The sequence below is a fragment of the Galeopterus variegatus genome, unplaced genomic scaffold, assembly GCF_000696425.1.
Source record: "Galeopterus variegatus unplaced genomic scaffold, G_variegatus-3.0.2 Scaffold1348, whole genome shotgun sequence".
Lineage (NCBI taxonomy): Eukaryota > Metazoa > Chordata > Mammalia > Dermoptera > Cynocephalidae > Galeopterus > Galeopterus variegatus.
In genome coordinates this window covers 160,700-161,767 of record NW_007727459.1, presented here as the reverse complement: position 1 = coordinate 161,767, position 1,068 = coordinate 160,700, and positions in this window count along the sequence as shown.

Genomic DNA, 1,068 nt, shown 5'->3' with positions numbered 1-1,068 from the left:
GGGCCAGCCCCTCACAAATTACTTTTGAAAATTTAAAGAGTATAGAACATGAGCAGACAATTCACAGAAATAAAACTTCAACACATGAAATTTCAACCATGCTAATAATCAATAAAATGTAAATAAATTCCTTTTTTCACCCAGATAGGCAGAAAGATTTTTAAGTTAATACAACTCAGTGTTATTGTGCATCAGTTCTCTCTCATGCTATTTGATGGAAGTATAAATTGGTACTTTTCTGAATGTCACTTCAGTAGTTAACATGCAAAGTATGTGTACTATTAGTCCTAGCAGTTATTCATCTAGGAATTTACACTGAAGAGGGAATCATTCAAGTTCAAACTGATAAAATTTCAGTGATGTTCATCACAGTGTTGTTTAGAATGGCAGGAAAAAAAATTGGAAACTGTCCGGTTCGAATTGGCGGTGGTAAGTAATAAAAGGAGCCAGGCAATGGGTTTGAGGCAAGCTTTAATGAAAGTGCTCTCGGGCGAGGTTCCGCGGCTGGCAAGGGAGTGAAGCCAGGGAAGTCGCACCCAGCGTGGATACAAGTGGGTATTTATATGGGAGGCTGTTGGTGAGTTCTTTGCCCATATATGGTAAGGAATTGAGCAGGGTTCAGTTTCTGGTTCCTGCCTTCTGGGGAGGGAGGGGGAAGGGGGAAGGGGATGGAGTTGAACAAGATGGAGGGGAGGGATGGAGTTAACAAGATGGAGGCTCCGTTGCTACTTTGTTTCCGCTTTCTGGCCCTCCCGATCCTGCCGGCCCAACATTCCGACCTTTTTTTGTTGTTATAGGGCAACGACTCAGATCTGGCTACTTCCTGCTGAGTAAGGGGCATTATAGGGGTTGCTGGAAGTGGGCATGCGGGAGTAGGAGTGGAGCAGAAGCTGGCTGACAGATACCCTAGACACCTCTTGAATGCGTTGGAACTTTGGCGAGAACATGGAGATTGGTTTTGACTACACCTGTTCCATTGATGTAGTAACAGCATTCTTCATTGAGGAACATGTAGGCACCGCCTCTATCTGCAGTGAGGAGGTCCAAGGTGAAAAGCAGGGATGGAGA